Source organism: Pseudophryne corroboree, assembly GCF_028390025.1.
Source record: "Pseudophryne corroboree isolate aPseCor3 chromosome 3 unlocalized genomic scaffold, aPseCor3.hap2 SUPER_3_unloc_47, whole genome shotgun sequence".
Classification (NCBI taxonomy): domain Eukaryota; kingdom Metazoa; phylum Chordata; class Amphibia; order Anura; family Myobatrachidae; genus Pseudophryne; species Pseudophryne corroboree.
This window is the reverse complement of record NW_026967538.1, coordinates 31,030-55,707: the sequence shown is the minus strand read 5'-3', so window position 1 is coordinate 55,707 and position 24,678 is coordinate 31,030. Positions and strand designations below refer to the sequence as shown.

The 24,678-nt window shown below is 45.9% G+C and overlaps 1 pseudogene; it reads left to right on the top strand.

Moving 5' to 3' along the window:
• The window catches only part of LOC134984282 (gastrula zinc finger protein XlCGF26.1-like), a 265,738-nt pseudogene extending 243,989 nt beyond the window's left edge, over positions 1-21,749 (top strand).
• The last annotated feature ends 2,929 nt before the right edge of the window (positions 21,750-24,678 follow it).

Sequence of the window (24,678 nt, the reverse complement as noted above, 5' to 3'; positions counted from 1 at the left end):
CGGCTTTTTCTTCGCTCCGGCGATCGTAGTGTGATTGACAGGAAATGGGTGTTACTGGGCGGAAACACGGCGTTTTAGGGGCGTGTGGCTGAAAACGCTACCGTTTCCGGAAAAAACGCAGGAGTGGCCGGAGAAACGGTGGGAGTGCCTGGGCGAACGCTGGGTGTGTTTGTGACGTCAACCAGGAACGACAAGCACTGAACTGATCGCACAGGCAGAGTAAGTCTGAAGCTACTCTAAAACTGCTACGAGGTTTGTGATCGCAATATTGCGATTACTTCGGTCGCACTTTTAAGGTGCTAAGATACACTCCCAGTAGGCGGCGGCTTAGCGTGTGTAACTCTGCTACATTCGCATTGCGACCGATCAACTCGGAATGAGGGCCTATGTTCGGTGAGAAAAAACTACCTGTAGTTTTTCCTGAATCTGAGGAATTAAATGAGGTGTGTGATGAAGCGTGGGTTTCCCCCGATAAAAAACTGATAATTTCTAAAAAGTTATTGGCATTATATCCTTTCCCGCCAGAGGTTAGGGTGCGTTGGGAAACACCCCCTAGGGTGGATAAAGCGCTCACACGGCCGCCCTTAAGGATCCTGCGGATAGAAAGCAGGAGGGTATCCTAAAAGGTATATACACACATACTGGTGTTATACTGCGACCAGCAATCGCCTCAGCCTGGATGTGCAGTGCTGGGTTGGCTTGGTCGGATTCCCTGACTGAAAATATTGATACCCTAGATAGGGACAGTATATTACTGACTATAGAGCATTTAAAAGATGCATTTCTATATATGCGTGATGCACAGCGGGATATTTGCCGACTGGCATCAAGAGTAAGTGCGCTGTCCATTTCTGCCAGAAGAGGGTTATGGACACGACAGTGGTCAGGTGATGCGGATTCCAAACGGCATATGGAAGTATTGCCTTATAAAGGGGAGGAGTTATTTGGGGTCAGTCTTTCAGACCTGGCGGCCACGGCAACAGCTGGGAAATCCACGTTTTTACCCCAGGTCGCCTCTCAACATAAGAAGACGCCGTATTATCAGGCGCAGTCCTTTCGTTCCCATAAGGGCAAGCGGGCAAAAGGTTCCTCTTTTCTGCCCCGTGGCAGAGGGAGAGGGAGAGGAAAAAGGCTGCAGCAAACAGCTAGTTCCCAGGAACAGATGCCCTCTCCCGCTTCTGCCAAGCCCTCAGCATGACGCTGGGGCTTTACAAGCGGACTCAGGCACGGTGGGGGCACGTCTCAAGAATTTCAGCGCGCAGTGGGCTCACTCGCAAGTAGACCCCTGGATCCTTCAGGTGATATCTCAGGGGTACAAATTGGAATTCGAGACGTCTCCCCCTCGCCGTTTCCTAAAGTCTGCTTTACCGACGTCTCCCTCCGACAGGGAGGCAGTATTGGAAGCCATTCACAAGCTGTATTCCCAGCAGGTGATAATCAAGGTACCCCTCCTGCAACAGGGAAAGGGGTATTATTCCACACTGTTTGTGGTACCGAAGCCGGACGGCTCGGTGAGACCGATTTTAAATCTAAAATCTTTGAACACTTACATACAGAGGTTCAAATTCAAGATAAAGTCACTCAGAGCGGTGATCTCGAAACTTGAAGAAGGGGACTATATGGTGTCTCTGGACATCAAGGATGCTTACCTTCATGTCCCAATTTACCCTTCTCACCAAGGGTACCTCAGGTTTGTGGTACAGAACTGTCACTATCAGTTTCAGACGCTGCCGTTTGGATTGTCCACGGCACCCCGAGTCTTTACCAAGGTAATGGCCGAAATGATGATACTCCTTCAAAGGAAGGGAGTTTTAGTTATCCCTTAGTTATCCTTTTGAGTAACCGCAAAACATTATCACCGCATTTGGCGAAAATATGTTGCGTGGTGCGAGGCCAGTAAGGCCCCGACGGAGGAATTTCAACTGGGTCGATTCCTACATTTCCTGCAAACAGGAGTGTCTATGGGCCTGAAATTGGGGTCCATTAAGGTTCAAATTTCGGCCCTGTCAAATTTCTTCCAGAAAGAACTAGCTTCAGTCCCTGAAGTTCAGACGTTTGTAAAAGGGGTACTGCATATACAGCCTCCTTTTGTGCCTCCAGTGGCACCTTGGGATCTCAATGTAGTTTTGGGGTTCCTAAAGTCACATTGGTTTGAACCACTTAAATCTGTGGAGTTAAAATATCTCACATGGAAAGTGGTCATGCTATTGGCCCTGGCCTCGGCCAGGCGCGTGTCAGAGTTGGCGGCTTTATCCTGTAAAAGCCCTTATCTGATTTTTCCATTCGGACAGGGCGGAATTGAGGACTCGTCCTCAGTTTCTCCCTAAGGTGGTTTCAGCGTTTCACCTGAACCAACCTATTGTGGTGCCTGCGGCTACTAGAGACTTGGAGGACTCCAAGTTGCTAGACGTTGTCAGGGCCCTGAAAATATATGTTTCCAGGACGGCTGGAGTCAGAAAATCTGACTCGCTGTTTATCCTGTATGCACCCAACAAGCTGGGTGCTCCTGCTTCTAAGCAGACTATTGCTCGTTGGATTTGTAGTACAATTCAGCTTGCACATTCTGTGGCAGGCCTGCCACAGCAAAAATCTGTAAATGCCCACTCCACAAGGAAGGTGGGCTCATCTTGGGCGGCTGCCCGAGGGGTCTCGGCTTTACAACTTTGCCGAGCAGCTACTTGGTCAGGGGCAAACACGTTTGCTAAATTCTACAAATTTGATACCCTGGCTGAGGAGGACCTGGAGTTCTCTCATTCTGTGCTGCAGAGTCATCCGCACTCTCCCGCCCGTTTGGGAGCTTTGGTATAATCCCCATGGTCCTTACGGAGTTCCCAGCATCCACTAGGACGTCAGAGAAAATAAGATTTTACTCACCGTTAAATCTATTTCTCGTAGTCCATAGTGGATGCTGGGCGCCCATCCCAAGTGCGGATTGTCTGCAATACTTGTACATAGTTATTGTTAAATAATTCGGGTTATTGCTGTAGTGAGCCATACTTCGAGAGGCTCCTCTGTTATCATACTGTTAACTGGGTTCAGATCACAGGTTGTACAGTGTGATTGGTGTGGCTGGTATGAGTCTTACCCGGGATTCATAAATCCTTCCTTATTGTGTATGCTCGTCCGGGCACAGTATCCTAACTGAGGCTTGGAGGAGGGGCATAGAGGGAGGAGCCAGTGCACACCACCTGATCCTAAAGCTTTTACTTTTGTGCCCTGTCTCCTGCGGAGCCGCTATTCCCCATGGTCCTTACGGAGTTCCCAGCATCCACTACGGACTACGAGAAATAGATTTACCGGTGAGTAAAATCTTATTATTACAGAAGTCACATATTCTCATTGCTCAGTCACTACAGCAATCTCTTATCCTACACCCTCCTCCGCCATCAGCCCTGTTCTCAGTTGGGTGTTTCTAACACAGGGATATCCATGACAAATATCACATGTACAGAGTTATTACACACAACACTATAATGTTATTAAAAGTAACAATTAGAAGTTTATTATTAGTGATTATATATAAATGTGTATATATGTATGTATATAATATAATTAGTAATGTTTTTTGTGCAGTGCCAATTTATATGCATTTTGTTAGATGATGCAGGTGTGAAATATTTCCTGCTATACAGTAGACCTGAGATCGCCAAATACAATTCGTATAAATTTCAGAAATAAAATGAAATTTGAATCTAGAACTACAAGTAAAACAGAGTAAAAGCTTATCACAAGTACATATCTGTATAATCATAAGACAAGCGTTTTGCTCTTGTTGTCACCCTTGCATGGGCGGGCTTGTTCGTATCCACTCCAATTCACTCTAAATCCAAATTGCGTGTCATCCAATGCGTTTCGTCAATAGTGACTTCTTCAGGGGTGTTTTCTGTTAAAAGCTTTATCCTCAAATATCAATTGTGTAGACTTGAAATAATTGTGTAACCTTCAGACGGTAATTGTGGACTTGTTCATGACGAACACATTCTTAATTACTTGTGAATAATAGTTCCTGCTCTGTGCAGTTCTGAGGTTATGACTTTAGGGAATGTAATGGTCAGATCCAATATTGCTCAATCTAAGGTCTCCCAGTAGCCTTACTACATACATAAATGTGTCTTGCACTCACTATTTTAACTAACAATAATAAACAGTGGCGTTTTAGTTCATGTATTGCTCAGTGCATTTAAGCCTGCAGCCCCCGTCAAGGAACCCCACTATACTGCAGGTCCTACTCTATGGCTCAAAATAATTACCATAAAAACAGCTATCACATTAGTGTTAAACTTTAGGTATGCTCTCAGCAGCGGAACAGTGGCTGAAAGGCTTGGATTGGTTTTCAGAGCACCAGTCTGACGTGCCACCACATCTCACGTGGCCCTCCAATTCTCCAGATCTGGGACTGTTTGGCTGGGTCCGGCATTGTACTGTTGGTGCAGTTCCTGATGCGTTTGGAACGATTGGTGGTTGCTAGGTGCCCTAAATGCCTGTGGTCCCGATTTGTCATGATCTACTTTCGCCCACTGTTCAACCTCTGAGATTCTTGGTGTCCATGCTTCTTCCACTGTAGATGGATACTACTCACTGTCTACAAGGGATCACCAACAAACAAATGCCGGTCTCGGCCAAATCCAATGGCTCCCTTTTGCCAGTTGCATCACGTGCACGACCCATGGTTCCATCTGAAAAAGAAACTATCTCAACAAATTTGCATTGTATCAATACCTCAGACATTCACAATGATCATCCAGTAGTTTTAGTGTCACCATCTACACGCATGTGCACGTCCCGTGTCATTAATATACCCGGTGGAACCGTCCATGTTGCCATCCGTCGCTCACTCCGGTGCATCAAAGTGACGTAATCTGTCACACGCTACGTCCGGGGACACGGAGAGAACCTCGTCCACGTGACCTATAGTAACCAATGAGGACAAAAGTATCAAGTAACCTGCCAACAAAACAGTGTAACAACACCGATCAAATTCTATCCTCTTAGATATATATATATATATATATATATATCTCTTTCTCTGGCAGGGTCCATAGGTTATCCACAGGATAACATTGGGATATGATGATGTGACAGCGGATTTGCAATAAACGGTCAGAGCTTTCGGCCTCCCAGCATGCAACGGGCCTGTCCATATATCTCTGCCTCCTTGCTCAGACAAATCAGTTTTTCTCCGGCTGGTTCCACAGGTTATCCACAGGATAATATTGGGATATGCTGGAGCGACAGCGGAAATAGCACCAAACAGTCACAAGCTTTCTGGCCTCCCAGGATGCATCAGGGCTCTTGCATATAATCCCGCCCACTGACTCAGTCAAATCAGTTTTTTGTTTGGTGCGGCAGGACCCGGACCATGGTCACAGGGCTGCTGTTAAGGCAGCCCTAAGCTTTTATTATTTTATTTTTATAATCTTACTATGTTTTGAGTGATCTTTCTTAACATCGTCTTAAATGCATACTAGAAAGAGTCGCTCCAACAACTCTCCACCAGGTAACGCTTACCTTAAGTGCAACAGCGCTATGCTTTAGGGACCATAGGTGCCAGGACTAGGTTGAGGCCGCGATCCCTAGAGTTTATGTCAGCAGGGGGAGTCAGACGCTCTCCTGGTCGCCCCTCCCCCCAGTTCAAGACCAGTTTCCGTGCATCTCCCGTCCATGAACTGATGACCTCACTTCCGTCTCAGACGCTACAACGAGGGTACTCGGTCGCAGCTTGGGCCGCTGCGATGGTGTACACTAGAGTTTCCGCCTAGACCGGGTCGCACACAGGAGCGTCTGCATACACTTATCGTTCACTGAGCGTCTGTGTCCGTTATTGAGCGTCTGTGTCTCTCATCAGTTACCGGAGCGGCAGTGTACACTAGCAGTGTCTGAATCTACTCAGCGTCTTTCGAGCGTATTGATAGATCATGGAAGTGGGGTGAGTCTCCCTGTATCCCACTCTACTGAGTAAGGGTTATACAGTACTAAAATTCCTTCTACTTGTTAGTATGAATTGTTAATTTTGGTACATAGTGCATATGAGGCCTGTACAGTACTGTATGTTTTCTGCATAATATGTCTGAAAAACTTGTTATAATAGCTGTTAAAACATAAATACAGTAATTGTACTCCTACTTACTTGTAAAGTAATTGTTTGTGGTTGATTATATTCTCATATGACAATGTTTAATATTTAACATGTGACTGACTGCTAGTATGATTGCTGACTTTTATATGTTGTCAGTTTTATTCTGAACCTCAATTCAGGTGCACGGTTGTGGTCAGATTGATTTCACTTCTATATATATATATATATATATATATATATATATGATTCTCAGTCACAAATTGTGTAGTTGGTAAACACGGGAAAAATTGAGGCACTCCTACATCCTTAACATGTTTATCTTGTAAAACGGGGATTTTAGAAGGAATGGAACAGTTTATTACTTATGATGGGTTATGTACAAACTGTTATGCACATCGGCAAAGTAAAAAGCAGGCTCCGGTTCAACAACCAGTAGAGCCACCATGGAGTATGTTCGCGCAGACCTTGTCTGCAATATTGGACAGATTAACTCCTGCAGTTCCACCCCAGGGAATAGGTTACACTATTAACCCATATATGCAGCTCCCTCCTTATGGTTTGGTTCCAGTAGCTTCTACAAGTAGCCAGGCTGTTAGGACCATGGTAGATACATCCATGTTGCAGACTACACAAGATGATACAACAGATGAGGATACAGTGTATTCTAATACCCCATATGATGATTAGTCGGAGGGTTTTAGCTCAGAGGATATAGCTGAGCTTATTGATGCAATGAAGGCTATTCTCTCTTTGGAGGAATCAGCCAAGACAGTGTCAAAATCTAAAGCACCTGTGTTTAAACGAACAAAGACAGTTAGGACTGAATTTCCAGTATCAGAAGATCTGACGGAAATGATGGAAGAATCTTGGGCACCGCCTGGTAAAAAATACAAGATTCCGAAAAAATGGGATTCTTATTATCCTTTTCCAGCTGCGGATTGTTCAAAAAGAGAAGTTCCTCCTAAAGTAGATGCACATGTAGTGCGACTTGTGCGTAAATCTGTTTTACCATTGCCGTCTACTTCACTGACTGATGTTACAGATAGAAGAATAGATGGTTTATTGAAAAATATTTTTTTCTCTCTCGGGGGCTGTAGTAAGGCCAGCTATGGCTTCAGCCTGGATGACGAGAGCGATGGTAGAATGGGCGGAGAAACTAGAAAAAGGCCTCTCCCCTTCCACAGGGGAGGCGGAATCTCTTTTAGGCCGTATAAAATAAGCTGCGCAATATTTGGAAGAAGCAGCAATTGATATGGGTACAATTGCTTGTAAAGCATCATCCTTGACAGTAGCTGCTCGCAGAGCAGTTTGGCTACGTACTTGGAAAGGGGACGCAGAATCCAAGAAGGTTCTGGAAGCTCTGCCTTTCGCTGGTGATATTCTGTTTGGAAAACCATTGACAGATATTCTAGAATCGGAAGCTGAATCCAAGAAGGTCAGATTTCCGGCTAGTTATAACCCTAAGACTAGGGGTTCGAAATTTCGGCCATTTCGATGGCAAGGCATAGCAAAAGGGAAAGAAGAACCTAAGCAACGCCAGTTCAATAAGTCAACTAGGGATAGGAAGCAATGGGCCAATAGACGGCCGGCTCCAAGCTAGAACAGAAGCCATCAGTTTGAGGGTACGGGCCTCCGCCTGGAGGTTTCCAGGGTTGGGGGCCGACTCCTTCAATATGCACATATATGACAGCAGTGGACGACAGATGCTTGGGTGCAGAAGGTGGTATCTCTCGGTTACGGTTTCCCCTTCAAGAGGCAGCCTCCTCAAAGGTTTTTTTGCACCAGTCCATCTCGAATAGAGTCGAAGGCCAGTGCCCTGCAGGAAGCGGTTCAGAAACTGCTTCAGTCTGGTGTAATTATCCCAGTACCCCCGACACAATGGGGACAGGGGTTTTACTCCAATCTATTTTTGATGCAGAAGCCAAATGGGTCATTCCGACCCATTCTCAATCTCAAAATGTTAAACAAATACATTTGGTTTCCAAGGTTCCACATGGAGACATTACGCTCCATAGTTTTGGCCATGGAACCGGGAGATTACATGGTATCTCTAGATATACAGGATGCTTACCTACATGTGCCTATAGCACAGTCTCATCAGTGTTACCTCCAGTTTGCCATCCTCAAGCAACATTTTCAGTTCCAGGCTTTGCCCTTCGGGCTAGCAACAGCTCTCAGGGTGTTAACCAAAATTATGGTGGTTATGGCAGCTTATCTCCGCAAGCAGGGGATAAGAATATTTCCATACCTTGACAATCTTTTAATCCTGGCACAATCTCAGGAATTACTTTTGAGCCATCTTCAACAGACAATAGTTTGTCTACAAAGACACGGGTGGCTCATAAACTGGGAAAAGTCGTCTCTTAATCAGTCACAACTGATGGTTCATTTGGGGGCCATATTGGATTCAGGTCTACAGAGAATTTTGTTACCATGGAAAAAGATATCCAAGGTGCAAGTAGTTGTTGCACAGTCAGACAATATTAGTCCATGCAGCAATGTGACTGTTGGGTCTGATGGTGTCAACCTTCGACATGGTGGAATATGCACAATTCCACTCCAGACCTCTACAGCATCTCATTCTGACTCGATGGAACGGAAGACATCAGACAATAAAAAGACAGCTGATTAATCTTCCAGTAGATGTAAGAAGGTCTCTAGCTTGGTGGCTACAGACAGACCATCTAAGCAAGGGGAGACCTTTTTGGGTAACGGATTGGCAAATCCTGACAACAGATGCCAGTCTTCAGGGCTGGGGAGCGGTATTCGAAAGCCTCTGGTTTCAGGGAAAATGGACCATAAAGGGAAAGTCGCCTGCCAATAAATCTGTTGCAAATAAGGGCCATATACATGGCTCTAGTTCGGGCAAAGGACAGTCTGCAAGGAAGACCAGTCTAGATTCGCTCAGACAATGCTACAGCAGTAGCGTACTTCAATCATCAGGGAGGAACTCACAGCAAAAGACTGATGGAGGAAGTAACTCACATACTAAGGTGGGCAGAACTCCATCTTCCAGCATTGTCAGCAGTGTTTGTTCCAGGAGTGCTGAACTGGGAAGTGGATTTTCTCAGTCGACAACTATTCAGGAAACCGAATGGGCACTTCATCCAGAACTGTTTCAGACCATAGTAAACAGATGTGGGTTGCCAGGGATAGATCTCATGGCATCCCATCTGAACAACAAAGTTCCGATATACGGATCAAAAACAAAGGATTCTGGAGCAATCCTTGTAGACGCACTGTCAGTGAATTGGGAGTTTCGTCTAGCATATCTGTTTCCTCCAGTCTCCCTGTTACCCAGGGTAGTGAGGAAAATAAAGCAAAGGGAGACATAATTGTAATAGCTCCAGCTTGGCCCAGAAGGCATTGGTACACAGATCTGCTAAGGATGTCCGTGGAAGCTCCAATACTGCTCCCTCAACGTCCAGATCTACTAATGCAGGGTCCTTGTTATCACAGTCATCTGGATCGTCTGTCTTTGACGGCGTGGCTGTTGAGACCTCTATCTTAGAAGCAAGAGGATTTTCAAAACAAGTAATTCAAACTATGCTTAGAGCAAGAAAACCTTCTTCAGCTCGTATTTATCATCGAATATGGCAAGCCTATACTCATTGATGTAGCGAAAAGTTTGGATCCAAGATCTTTTAAAGTATCCAGGATTTTGGATGGCTTCCTTGAGAGTTCAGGTATCAGCATTAACTTTATGGTTTCAGAAAAAGATTGCTGACTTACAGGATGTGCGTACTTTCTTTCAGGGAGTGATACACATTCAACCACCTTTTGTTCCTCCTGCAGTTCCCTAGTATTTGAATCTGGTTCTTAAAATCCTTCAGGGACCTCCGTTTGAACCGCTTAAGAGAGCAGATCTTAAATGGTTGACGGCTAAAGTTCTCTTTCTACTGACAATGGTGTCAGCTAGAAGAGTGTCAGATTTAGGAGCACTATCGTGTAAGTCTCCTTTTCTGATCTTTTTTCCAGATAAAGCAGTTCTCAGAACTAGATCTGGTTATCTTCCGAAGGTGGTCTCAAAATTTCACCTTAACGAAGAGATTGTAGTCCCGGCTTTTCAGGTATCGGGACTTTCTGTGGGAGAAACGTCGCTGGACGAGGTCCATGCGTTAAGAATCTACGTGGATTGTACTAGTGCCATCAGAAAGACAGATTCTCTCTTCATTCTCTACGGATTTCACAGAAGAGGATGGCCTTCTAGTAAACAGACGCTGGCAAGATGGCTCCGAATGGTAATTTCAGAAGCTTATTCTCGTGCTGATCTCCCTGTTCCGGCTAATGTCTCTACACACTACACATAAGGTAGGTCCTTCTTGGGTGGCACAACATGGTGCTTCAGCAGAACAGATTTGTAAGGCAACCACATGGTCTTCCATTAACACTTTCATTAGACATTACGCCTTGGATACTTTTGCCTCTCATGACGCTAAATTCGGACGAAAGGTTCTCCTGTCTAATCAGGAGCGTCCCCACCACTAAAAATGGCTTTGGGAATCCCAATGTTATCCTGTGGATAACCTGTGGACCCAGCCGGAGAAGTAGACGTTATGGTAAGAACTTACCGTTGATAACGTGATTTCTCCTATGTCCACAGGAATCCCACCCTGACCCACCTGATTTGAGGATCTTTACAATCACTAAACCTCTTCCCTCTTGTATGGAAGGGTGTGCATGTGTGTTCTTATCGCCTGAACAGGGTTCTACATGATGTTCCTGCCTAAATTGCTGTGGAAACAACTGATTTGACTGAGTCAGTGGGCGGGATTATATGCAAGAGCCCCGATGCATCCTTGGAGGCCAGAAAGCTTGTGACTGTTTGGTGCCATTTCCGCTGTCGCTTCGGCATATCCCAATGTTATCCTGTGGATACCTGTGGACATAGGAGAAATCACTTTATCAACGGTAAGTTCTTACCATAACGTCTATTTTGTTTGGTGCGGCAGGAGCCATAAGTTTTCTTATTTTATTTTTATAGTATTACTAATTTTTTTGAGTGATCTTTCTAAAAAAGCATCTTGTATGCACCGTAGAGTCGCTCCAACAACTCCCCGCCGGGTCGCGACAACGCTTACCCACGTGTACAAGTGAGGCAGGCACAGGTTCTGGTAAACTTTCATGGGCTACTTTGCACAGACATTATCCAATGTAGCTATTCCCTATTAACCCATACATGCAACATTCATTCTGAGGTTTTATACACCTAGGGAATTGTCAGCCTCTCAAAACAGCAGGCTGAAAGGCTGGTGGTAAGTAAATCACATAGACATGATACAACATCTTCACAGTCTACACATGTTTTAGATGAGGATTCGTTGGAGGATGAGGACTCATTGCACTTCGGAAGGTCTGGACATACCTGACATACCTGAGCTAATTAGTTCTATGTAAGCCATTCCATCTTTAGAAAAGGCAGCAGAGCCTGTGTTAAAAACTATAAAAACTAAGACAACTGTGTTTAAACATCCCAAAACAGCTGATGGAAATTTTGGGTTACGCCCAGTAGGAAGTTAGAGTTCCAGGAAATGGAATTCCAATTATCCTCGTCCAGCTGGGGAATGTTTAAAAAAAGGGAGGTGGCTCCCAAAGTAGATTTGCAGGTCTTAGATTGGTGCGAAAATCTACATTACTTTTGTTTTCAACATCAATAAAAGATGTCACGGGGGGTGTGGCCTGACTGGAAAGGCAGCAGGAAACAGGATAAATGAGCACCTGCTTATATAGGTCCTTTCTGCCTTTTACAGCTGTCCTATGGGCTCTTTCTGGCCCTTTCTTGCCCCTCTGTGTGTTTTGACACCCCGGTGTGTAGGTTGCGTCGCCGGGGAGCCATTCATTTAGCTTTTGCAGGTTGCAGCCTACGCCCGGATCCGAAGCTGCGGACTGAAATTGTGCAGTGATCCCACCACAGACTGGACCTCAGTGAGGTAGCGCTGCTACTCACCGAGGGCTGTGTGCCCTGTCCACTCTTGTGCCTAGCCGTGCTGATGGAGTCGTGTGGAGAGGCTGACTGGGGATCAGCGGTGACTGCGGCGGGAGACATGGAGCGGAGCTGCTTTCCCGCCATCTGATGTGGCACATACTACGGGGATTGGTGGCCTCAGCAGGGATGCATCAGGTTAGTCAGCTCACCCGCCCGCAGCCTGCCTTCTCCTACTGTCCGGCCGTTGAAGCCCTGAGTCGTGGCAGCGGGAAATACATGGAGCGCTTGCCTGTCATCACTCCAGCAGTGTTCCGGCATCTCCCCCTCTCCTCCTAACCCATGGTGCTATGGGGGAATCTGGCGGAGCTGTGAATTATAGAGGACATACACGTGGGGTTCCTGTGCAGCCAGATACGCTACCCTGTGCCACTGCATCCTAGTACCCTCTCCTATCTAATATGGACTGCTACACATGGAAGCCTTTCCACCTCTAAGGCGGTGACTTGTAACTATACTAAAAACCGAACTGTGCTATATCAATCAAACCTCTGTATAAATCAGTGGACGTTTCTGGGCATCTTAAAGGAACAGACACCGAGTGATCCTAACAGCTATAGGACGAACTGAATGTGATGTGTTTTATATACTCATTTATTTTAAACATGAGGAGAGTAATTGTTTATTATATATGTTTTTATTAGAAATAAATTGTTAAAATATACTAATCCGATCACTTCATTATTAGCGCTGCCAACCCACAAACTTTACCCTCTCCTCTCCTGCCTTATTACTGACCTGGTTCACCAGCCAAGGTTTTTCTGATCTGGGCTTCCCTGCCAGAAGTGCCATCTTGAAAACTGGCAATATAGCCACATGCCCTCCTGAAACCAGCCGCATCTCTGGGAGCTACAGACACTGCCAGCCCATGATCAGTGCCCTTCACTACAGTCTCTGTGATTTCCAACAGGGACTTCTGCCGCTGCGGCCCTACCTGGGCAGTAAGTGGTCGCCTGAACTGCTTATTATTACTATTGCCTGGCCTCCACTCCTGCTCTGTCGGCTCCCTCTGGTGGCAGACTGTGCTGACTACATCCTCCATACTGTTTGCTGCTGGGGTTTTTTTCCCTCCTGCTCCCCTCAATCACCGTAAGATCCAATGGGGGGCATCAGTATAGCTACGACGTAACAGTCCATATGCCCAGGACAGTAGCAGGCTCCAGTTGCTGGCTCCTATAAATTACTTTACAGCCCAAGGATGGCACCTTCTTGCTATTACCCATAAACAACTGACCTCACAATGTTTCTGTAACCGATGGCCACTGGGGGTCTATGCTCACTGATGTCTCCCTATTTCCACACTTCAATACTTCTGCTATGTCACTACTGGCCTCCTGACCTTGTTCTCTAATCTACGTAATGTTATGCTGAAGAATGGGCAGAACTGGAAAATCATCTCATAAGAAAGCTAAACCTCATCCTCAACAGGAATCCTCTCAAACTGACTTGAAACCTTTTCTTCTTCCTAATCAACTAACATTGAGCCCCAGTCTTGATCATTCAGAATCTTCTCCCATCCCGTCTTCTCCTCCAAGTCCTTCCATGATGGCTTAAACCCATTGTTTAAACTCATTGTTTAAACCGATGGCAAGCCAGGTGAGCTCTCTTCTTCTCTCGGTTCTCCTTTAAACTCTTTAACTGCCCAGGAACCTTAAATCAAAGAGCAGATGCACTCTCATTCTTTTCAAACAGATGATTCACTCAACTCCTCTGAGAAACAGTTTATTCTGATTCCAGCTTCATTTGCTTCAACTCGTACTGTTCCTCTACCTCCTCCAGGGAGAACTTTTGTAGCACCAAAATGTTGCAGGAAATAGCTTACGTGGGCTCATTCTTCATCTTTCATGGGTCATGCCGGTGGTCTTAAGACTCTCCAGTTCATTCAGCGATTCTACTGGTGGCCTCATCTTAAAAAGGATGTCTTTGAATTTGTAGCAGCCTTTTCTAAATGTGTTCAACATAAAAGTCCACAAGCATCTCCCTCAGGTCTTCTTCATCCACTTCCAACACCTCAAAAGCCTTGGACTCGCATCTCTATGGATTTCATAACCGATTTGCCGGTCTCCAGAGGGCATAACACCATTTGGGTCATTGTGGAATGGTGTTCGAAGATGGCTCACTTCATACCCCTCACCGGTCTTCTCTCTGCTCCTCAACTATCCAAATTGTTTTTCTCATAGATTTTTCATTTGCATTGCTTTCCACAGGAAATAGTTTCTGATCAGGGTCCTTAATTCGTCGCCAAGCTCTCAGCTCTGTCCTAGGAATCAGGTTGAACTTCTCTTCAGCCTACCATCCCCAGACTGACAGACAGACTGAAAGAGTCAACCAAGATCTGGAAACTTTCTTACGGATGTTCATGTCCCCTGCTCAGGAAGACTGGATGGATTACCTCCCATTTGCTGAGTTTGCATACTATAACCTATATCATTCTTCTACCAATTCCACCTCTTGAGGTTCCTGCTGGTGAATCCGCTCTTCATCAGTTCACTAAGATTTGGAGACAAATTCATAAGGCGCTACTTAAGACTTCCCAGAAATAAAAGACCTGCGCTGATCGGAAACATAGGGCTGTTCCTAGTCTCAAAGTGGGAGATCGTGTTTGGATAACCACCAGAGAACTCAGACTCAAAGTTCCTACAAAAAGTTTGCTCCAAGATTCATCGGTCCGTATCCTATTAAGAGTGTTGAATCCTCTTTCTTACAGGGTGAAACTGCCTCCCTATTTGAAAATTCCCAATGCCTTTCACATTTCTCTGCTAAAGTCTCCTGTACTAAATCATTTTTGGGCAGCTTTCCCTTAACCTCCGAAGGTTCAAGCTGCTCAAAATGAGGAATTAGAGGTTCATAAGTTTCTTGACTTCCGCAAGAGGTATGGTCGTCTCCAGTGTCTCATAGATTGGAGAAGATATGGTCCGGAGGAAAGATCTTGGGTGGCTGCAGAGGATGTTCATGCTCCAAGACTGAGTTATGCCAAGAATCCCACTAAGCAGCGTGGGTGTTCGGAGACCACCCTAAAAAGGGGGGTACTGTCAGCATCTGGAGTCTTACCACCGGTTCTGGTCCCTGCGGCCTTCCTCTTAGCTGACTTGTGTCACTGCGATGGATAGGAACTACAGCAGCAAGGTCCTCCGATGTGGCTGCCGGGTGTCTGGAGGCCGGGGTCCGGGTCCTGGGGAGCGGAGCATGGCAGCCGGAGGTGTCTGTTTCCGAGTGTCCTGTTGCTGGAGTGCAGCGTCTGGGAGGCTGAGGCCAGAGGTAGTGGCTGTGTGCTGGTTCCACATGTGTCCTCTGTGCGGGGAGCCACCATGTTGGAGACCAATCCAAGACAATAGGTATTCCAGTTCACGTCCAGCCAATCCGGTACAGCCTTCACTTATAAAAAGGGGTTGATGCTTAGCTATGTTGCCTGTACTTCAAGTTACTTGCTGCTGTAGGGTGCCCTGAACTCTGTGCCCCCAGGTTAACCCCCGGTATCCTAGTTCTGTTGTTTCCACCTGGTGGTCAGTTCTGTTATTGCAGTCCTTTGCTCCCAGTCCACCTGCTCTTGTGGTTTAACCACTGGGCCCTCTATCTGGTAGAGGGTCTCCATTTGCTGATGGTGCTCACAGCGATCCTCTCTTCAGCATCGTTTACAAATCACAAGTCACTTCTTCATTCAGTATTCTTCAGCATCGTTTACAAATCACTAACCTTTCGTCTTTCAGAATTCACTCAGACTTCTCTCCTAGTCGTTGTGTATGATTGAGGTCTCATTAAAACTGAATTCCTCTTTCTTCAGTGTATCATTCCGGGTCATTGTCCTCATTGCCTACCGCTCTACATCTTCGGGCCTAAGTCTTCAATCCATGAGTAAGAACTGCATTCAGCCACCTTGTTTCCTTCCTTTGCCGATAGCTGCTCCCTCAGTCAATTATCAGTCGTCAGATCCCCAACTCAAGCCAAGCATGACATGGAAGAAGGGAAATTCCTGGTTTCTCTGGATATTAAGGATGCGTATCCCAATATGGCCACCTCTTCAGGCTTACCTCAGGTTTGCACTGCAGGACAGTTATTACCAGGTTCAGGCCTTGCCTTTCGCTCTCTCATCGACACTGATGGTGTTATCAGGGGTGATGGCAGAGATGTTGCTACAACTCCACAAGCAGGAAGTGAACATCGTTCCTAACTTGGATGATCTCTTCATAATGGCTATATTCAGAGCACAGTTGATGGAAAAGATCAGCCTTCCAACACGACTACTCACGGATCATGGGTGGATTCTCAATCTGCAGAAATCCCACCTAGAACCTACGCAGAGGCTTCAGTTCCTGATAATGATACTGGACACGGTGTCTCAGAAAGTGTTCCTTCCTATGGACAAGGCAAAGATAATTCAGACGATGGTATGTTCCATTTTGAAGCTTAACAAAATCTCGGTACATCTTTGCATACGCTTACTGGGAAAGATGATGGCCTCCTACGATGCAATTCTGTACGGAAGATTCCATGCATGACCATTCCATCTGGATCTGCTGGACAAATGGTCTGGGTCACATCTGCACGTACGCCAGATGATATGCCTTACACGAAACGCCAGGATTTCCCTCTTATGGTGGTTGCTGATCTCCCTTCCAGAGGGTCAACACTTCGGAATTCATCATTGGATTCTGCTGACAAAGGATGCAAGCCTCCATAATTGGGGTGCAGTGACACTAGGGGCTCGGTTCCAATGAAGGTGGTCTGATCAAGAAGCTTCCCTTCTGATAAATGTTTTGGAACTCAGGGCGATTTACAGTGCCCTTCTGCTGACCTCTTTATATCCTTCAGTATCAGGCCATACAGGTATGGTCGGAAAACGCACCAACTGTGGCGTACATAAACCAACAAGGAGGTCCAAACAGCAGAGCTGCAATGAGGGAGGTGTCACAGATATTCCTCTGGGTGGAGCGGAATCCCAAGGCCATTTCTGACATATTAATTCCGGGAGTAGACAATTGGGGAGCAGACTTCCTCAGTAGACACAATCTGCACCTGGGGGAATGGGGTCTCTACCCGCAAGTGTTTCAGCAGATATTTCATCGGTGGGGCTACCCGCAAATCAACTTGTTGGTTTCTCAGCTCACCAAGAAGCTTCTGCGTTACTGTTCTGGGATGAGGGATCCACAGGCCACAGCAGTGGGCGCTTTTGGCGAAACCGTGGATTTACCGGTTGGTGTACTTGTTGCCTCCAGTTCCTCTAATTCCAAGAGTTCTCAAAAGACTTAAAGGGACAGAGTTCAGGCAATTCTGATTGCCCCAGACTGGCCCCACAGGGCCTGGTATGTACACATTTTAGCCTTATTACTCGTAGGCCCCTGGCCTCTGCCAATTCAGGGTGATCATCTTACACAAGGGCCATTCGTCTATCCAGACTTACCACGGCTACGTTTGATGCAATGGAAGTATATTGGGAGGATTTTTGCCAGTAAAGAGATTCCGGGCAAGGTTATCTCGACTATGCTGAAAGCCGGCCAGATGGTCGCATCGAAATATTACCATCGCATATGGAAGAAATGTGTCTCTTGGTGTGAAGGTCAACCGTATTCTGCTGTGGATTTTCATCTGGTACATTTCTTGCACTTCCTGCAGGCTGTTGTGGATGTGGGCCTACGTTTAGGCTCCATAAAAGTGAAAAATCTCAGCCTTGTCTTTTTCTTCCAGGGAACAATTGGCCGTTCTCCCAGTGGTCCTTCATATTCGACCACCCTTTGTGCCTACCACAGCACCGTGAGTTCTCAATTTGGTTCTGGCCTTTCTCCAATCGGTTTGATTGAACCTTTCCACAAGGTGGACATGGAGTATTTGACATGGCAGGCTATCATGTTGTTAGCCTTGGCCTCAGTGATAGAGCGGTGCTTAAAACTCGCTAGACATTCTTACCTAAGGTGGTGCCAGCATTTCATATCAATTGGCCGGTGGTGGTTCTGGTTGTCACTGGCACGTCTGTTACACCAATGTCCTTGGACGTGGTTCGGGCTTTGGAGATTTATGCCAAGAGGCCAGCTATTCTCAGAAAATCAGACTCGCTCTTTGTTCTCTATGATGCTTCAAAGATTGGTTGTCCTGCTTCGAAGCAGTCTATTGCGTGTTGGATCAGGCTTACGATCCAACAGGCTCACTCTTCAGCGGCTTTGCCGCTGCCAAGTTCTGTTCAGGCCCACTCCACACAGTCAGTGGGTTCTTCCTAGGTGGCTGCCCGGGGTGTTTCGGCTTTGTAGTTATGCTAGGCAGCTACTTGGTTGTGTTCGAACATGCTGTAAAGTTTTAAAGGTTCAACACCTTGGCTACTGAGGATCTTCAGTTTGACCAATCAGTTTTGATGGGGTCTCAGCACTCTACCACCCAGTTTGGAGTTTTGGAACTTCCCCATGGTACTAAGACCAACCCAGTATCCCCTTGGACATTAGAGAAAATAGGATTTTAATATCTACCGGTAAATCCTTTTCTCATAGTCCATAGGGGATACTGGGCACCAGCCTCTGTGCTTTGATTTTTCCAGCAAGAGTTGTTCTTGTGTGTTGTAGTTTGGGTCTGCTTTTGCTGTCCCTATTTTCAAGTTGTGGTTAGTGTTGCTATCCTCTTGTTATGTTGTGTGCTGGTTCGTTCTCTCACCACTTTCTTGTCTCTTTTCCGCCTTTCAAAGTATGTCCGTCTCCTCGGGCACAGTTTTCCTAGACTGAGGCTGCAGGAGGGGCATAGAGGAGAGGAGCCAGCACACTCTGAAGAAGTTTTAAAGTGCCATCCTCCAATGGACCCCATCTATACTCCATGGTACTAAGACCATCCCAGTATCCCCTATTAACTACGAGAAAGGGATTTAGCGGTAGGTATTAAAATCCTATGTTTTCAGAATAGCAGAGCCATCCTCGGGTGAAGGTATCACTGCAAAGACGCCGTTTCACATTACAATAACCTTAGTAGGAAATACCCATTTGTATTGTACATTTCCTTGGGTGGAATAGACGCCTTTTGGCTAGCGTCACAGGAGAAATATCTAGAAATTTCTACAGATTATCCAGGCACTCATCTGTGGATGAGGAATACAAAGCAGCCTGTAGAATGTGTTCTTTAATATGAACAAAGTGGACCTAGCAGAGTGTCCCTCGGGGCTTGGATCGGGGCCTGTTTACCCACCGGTGACCCGCTAACCGGGATGCTGGCGCTGTACTCATCACTCTTCTTTCTTCTGGCTTTGTTAGGGGGTGGCGGCCATGCTGCGGGAGAGAGCAGTCACCTCGTGGGTTTGCGATCAGCACCCTCAGGAGCTCAGTGTCTTGTCAGCAGACTAGAGAACCATTAACTCTTCAGAAAGTTGGTTCCTACTGCCCCCCCCCCTAAGTCCCACGAAGCAGGATGGCTGTTGCCAGCAGCCTTCCTGTAACCTAACTAACTCTAGAAAATAAACAACTCCTAGGAGCTCCCCTAGCTGTGACCGGCTCCTCCGGTCACATTTTCTAAACTGAGTCTGGTAGGAGGGGCATAGAGGGAGGGGCCAGCCCACACTATTAAACTCTTAAAGTGCCAATGGCTCCCAAAGGACCCGTCTATACCCCATGGTATTAAATGGACCCCAGCATCCTCTAGGACGTAAGAGAAAGTAGATTATTACCTAGCAGATGATGATAATTGCAGGGTATTATATGGTGTATTGCATGTAAAATATCCTTATTCCACACCTACTCTGCTGTAGCAATATACCTTATATAAGGGTGAGTAACACGTGTACAGGCTTACCAGCGTATGAGCACACACATAAAGGAATGCTACCTTACCAATGCTTCCAGGAGTAACGTTAGGAGACATTTCTCTGATCCATCAGCTCATATGACTGATGTTATTGTTCATCTAGAATCTCCAATTCATACGGTATGTTCCCCATCCATTGTTTTACATTGGTGCTGACATAGGATTTGGCGAGTGACTACATCTCCATTTATACTTCATGGTTAGGTTACCAGTACAAGAGAGAGATATATCTAAGTCTTATTATAATATTACATTTGTTAATGTGAGTGTTCTCAGGAGGGTGGACACAATGATAGTCTGAGACACAATATTATAAAGCCTTCAGTAAAAGTTATGTTTTATTATACACACACATTTACAATTAAGTGTCCCAGAGAGTCGTCTTCTCCTATTGTTTACAAGATTAATATTGTTACAGAAAATGTCACATTTCCATAATGTATTTTATTTCCAGCAGATGGACACACAAGCAGGAATATCTCAGAAGGACATCTAATGTTATCCCCGGATTGTGACATAAAAGATCATGACAGTATACAGGAATCTCCAGGAGATAATCCCATTATCCCAATTGTACATCCAGCTCTATCAGCTGATCCCTCTGATCCTGGGAAATGTTCTCCTGATCACTCTGATATTGGTGCATCTGTTACAGCTCTGACAGTAGATACAGTGTTTCCCTGTTCTATAGATGCCAAATGTTTTACACAGAACACAAAGCGTATTAACCCACACACAGGTAAGGCAGGTGAAATGCCACTGATATGTTCTGAGTGTGGGAAATGTTTTACACAAAATTCACAACTTGTTACACATCAGCAAAGTCACACAGGTGAGAAGCCATTTCCATGTTCTGAGTGTGGGAAATGTTTTGTATCGAAATCACATCTTGTTATACATAACAGAAGTCACACAGGTGAGAAGCCATTTTCTTGCTCTGAGTGTGGGAAATGTTTTCCATGGAAATCACATCTTGTTAGACATCAGCAAAGCCACACAGGTGAGAAGCCATTTTCTTGCTCTGAGTGCGGGAAATGTTTTTCACGGAAATCACATCTTGTTAGACATCAGCAAAGCCACACAGGTGAGAAGCCATTTCCGTGTTCTGAGTGTGGGAAATGTTTTTCACGGGAATCACATCTTGTTAGACATCACAGAAGTCACACAGGTGAGAAACCATTTTCTTGCTCTGAGTGTGGGAAATGTTTTACACGGAAATCAGATCTTGTTATACATCACAGAAGTCACACAGGTGAGAAGGCATTTCCATGTTCTGAGTGTGGGAAATGTTTTGCACGGAAATTAGATCTTGTTATTCATCACAGAAGTCACACAGGTGAGAAGCCATTTCCATGTTCTGAGTGTGGGAAATGTTTTACACACAAATCAGATCTTAATGTACATCACAGAAGTCACACAGGTGAGAAGCCATTTGCATGTTCTGAGTGTGGGAAATGTTTTGCACATAAATCAGATCTTGTTAGACATCAGCGAACTCACACAGGTGAGAGGCCATTTTCTTGCTCTGAGTGTGGGAAATGTTTTACAAAGAAATCATATCTTGTTAGACATCAGCGAACTCACACAGGTGAGAGGCCATTTTCTTGCTCTGAGTGGGAAATGTTTTACATGGAAATCCCAACTTGTTACACATCAGCAAAGTCACACAGGTGAGAAGCCATTTCCATGTTCTGAGTGTGGGAAATGTTTTGCACAGAAATCAGATCTTGTTATACATCACAGAAGTCACACAGGTGAGAAGCCATTTTCTTGCTCTGAGTGTGGGAAATGTTTTACAAAGAAATCACATCTTGTTAGACATCAGCGAACTCACACAGGTGAGAGGCCATTTCTATACTCTGAGAAATAAATCAGCTCTTGCACACAATAAACATCACTCAGGTGAGGAACCATTTTAATCTTCTGGAGTATTCTCATCATTGCCATGCGTTGTTCTTCAAGGTTCTTATCCTATCCTATGCTTTTTGCAATATACATGTTACCACTGGGTGAAATAATCAGATGTCTTGCCCTCATCTACCACTGCTACGCCGATGACCTGTCTTTTGCTCCAGGTACTAAGAACCCAGTACCAATCCTAAATGGTTGTTTAGCTGAGCTCCAAGTGTGGATGATGCCAGTTGGTTGTGACTCAGTCCTGGTGAAACAGGTCCTTGTGATAGAAGCTCACCAACAAAGGGCAGGGCTACAGCTCAGCTTTGCAAACCAACCAGACTTACGCTTGGGGGTTCAGAGTTACAAAATGCTGATCCTGTGTGGAATCTTGGTGTTCTGTATGGTGGAGTGACACTTAGATATCGGTATCTGCCACAATCAGATCCTCATCTGAGGAACATTGCCAGACTCCAGCACTTATTTCCCTCAGAAGATCTACCTACAGTCATACATGTACTTGTATCATCACACATAGACTACTGCAATGTCCTCTACCTGGGTCTCCCAGCAAAAGAATTGCACCGCTTGTAGCTTGTACAGAATGCAGCAGCCAGGCTGTTACCTAACCTGCCCTTTCCTGCCACATAACACCCATTATCTGCTCCCTTCACTGGCTGCCTGTAAGATGGTGACTATTACATAATCTTACTGATTTTCCCAGCCCTACATGACCAGGGTCCGTGGTACCAGAAGCAGCTTCTGCCTCTTTACTGCCCTGCTTTCTACCACCTGCAGATGAAGGACTGTTACCAGCAGTACAAAGAATCCCCAAGAAGTTCTGAGATGTCAGAGGGGGAGACAGGGTGGTGGCACTAGTGCTGTAGCGGGGGCTGCCAGAGGCACTGTCTATAGGTAATATTGTCCCCAAGCAGCGCTAAGGTGTCAGAGTGGAGACAGGGCAATGGCAGTAGTGGGGGGAGGCGGGGTGGGTGTCAGTAGCTGGAGGGGAAGGTGGCATTTGGGGAGACAGGGCGGTGGCAGTAGTGGGGGGAGATGGGGTGGTGACAGTAGTGAAAGGAGACAGGGTGTTTGTAGTGGGGGGAGACGGGGCGGGTGGCAGTAGTGCTGTAGCGGGGGCTGCCGGAGGCACTGTCTGTGGGTAATATTGTCCCCAAGCAGCGCTAAGGTGTCGGGAGACAGGGCAGGGGTGGGGTGGGTGGCAGTAGCTGGAGGGGCGGGTGGCATTTGGGGAGACAGGGTGGTGGCAGTAGTGGGGGAAGATGGGGCGGTGGCAGTAGTGGAAGGAGACATTGTGGTAGTAGTGGGGGGAGACGGGGCCGGTCGCAGTTGTGTGGGGAAACAGGGTGGTGGCAGTAGTGGGAAGAGACAGGGTGGTGGCAGCAGTGGGGAGGAGTCAGGGTGGGTGGCAGTAGTGGGGGGAGACAGGGCGGTGGCAGTAGTGGAAAGAGACAGGGTGGTAGTAGTGGGGGATATGGGGTGAGTGGCAGTTGTGTAGGGAGACAGGGTGGTGGCAGTAGTGGAAGGAGACAAAGCAGGTGGCAGTAGTGGGGGGAGACGGGGCTGATGGTCACAGTACAGTACCAGGGGCTGCTGGAGGCAGTAAAGAGGTGTATGGGTCCCGCACAGAACCAGTTGATAATTAGACTTAATGATGATTATGCTTCCTTATTTCTAATTAATCCCTTGTATGTGTTACTGTTATTTGATGTGTCAGCCTTTATGTGTGTTCTGTGTAATAATCCTGAAAGTAGTGCTGCTACCGATCTCATATCATTTGTAGTAACTTGGAAAAGATGAGATATGAGGTGCACTCTGGAAGCTTATAGGGGGTTAATCAGAGATGATCGCAGATGTGACATCACGCAGCCCCTGGAAAATGGTCCTGTCCCGCCCGCGTTCACGTCTCAGGGATGCGGCCACAATGTGTGTGTCTGCGCATGTGCATATTGCCACCACCAGCAAACTGCTGCGGGCAGCTATTGCGGCTGGGTCTGAATGGCCCCCATAGGGTTTTGGCTCTCCTGATATGAATCTGTTTTACTTACCTGCAATACTATAATGTAACTTGAATTGTTTCTGTGCTTTAAAGGATATTTATCCATGTTGTGCAGAGTAAAGTATACTGCTCCAAAAAAATAAAGGGAACACTAAAATAACACATCCTAGATCTGAATGAATGAAATATTCTTATTAAATACTTTGTTCTTTACATAGTTGAATGTGCTGTCAACAAAATCACACAAAAATGATCAATGGAAATCAAATTAACCCATGGAGGTCTGGATTTGGAGTCACACTCAAAATTAAAGTGGAAAAACACGCTACAGGATGATCCAACTTTGATGTAATGTCCTTAAAACAAGTCAAAATGAGGCTCAGTAGTGTGTGTGGCCTCCACGTGCCTCTATGCCCCTCCTACCATACTCAGTTTAGAAAATGAGCCCAGAGGAGCCGGTCACAGCTAGGGGAGCTCTACAGAGCTCTTTTAGTAAAATCTAGTGGGAGGAGCCAGCCCACATTGTTAAATTCTTAAAGTGCCAATGGTTCCTGGTGGACCTGTCTATACCCCATGGTACTAATATGGACCCCATCATCCTCTACGGACTACGAGAAAAGGATTTACTGGTAGGTATATAAAATCCTATTTTCCCTTTCTATATCATCTAAGAAAAAATGGTCTATAACAATTAGGGGTAATCCTTTTTATTCACTATTGTAAAATATTCCAAGGTTTTGGAACGTACAGCCATATTCCTGTGAGCCGGTGGAATGCATACTAAGGAGATGCAAATCACAGGCGATCCCATTTTCATGTTTGAAACGTAAAAACGTAACATCCGGGCACCAGTTGAACGCATGGGAAGGGAAGTGCGTCACCTGGTGGGCTGAATCTCATTGGCTTAGTTATTTAATTGAAAGCACGTCCCATTTAGAT